This window comes from Seriola lalandi, unplaced genomic scaffold, assembly GCF_002814215.2.
Source record: "Seriola lalandi dorsalis isolate HSWRI2012SDOR001 ecotype SW California unplaced genomic scaffold, Sedor1 jcf7180002054981, whole genome shotgun sequence".
Lineage (NCBI taxonomy): Eukaryota > Metazoa > Chordata > Actinopteri > Carangiformes > Carangidae > Seriola > Seriola lalandi.
The window spans coordinates 535225-535568 of NW_019525661.1; positions in this window are offsets into that span (position 1 = coordinate 535225).

Consider the following 344-nt stretch of genomic DNA (forward strand, 5'->3'; position numbering starts at 1 on the left):
AGTTTCTTTGGTTGCATGTGCAGCACATTGTGCCTCCACCTGGAATGAAGTGTGTGTATATAAATAAAGTTGTGCTTGCTTGAATAACATTGTTGTTGGTGTTTCAAAAGAAATTTGATCAGTACATTAAATTAAAGTAATTAAATCTAAAAATTTTAAGATTATTTGATCATATTTCTCACAATTGTAATTATAACGATTTTTACTCGTTTGCTCAGCCATTGTTGTGACTTATTTTCACTGTCATGTGCTGAGTGTTTTATTTATTTAGTTTGTTAGTTTCAGTGTTCTTTGTACATTCAATCTACTTTAAAAAAAAAAAAAAAAAAAAATGGGGAAAGGGG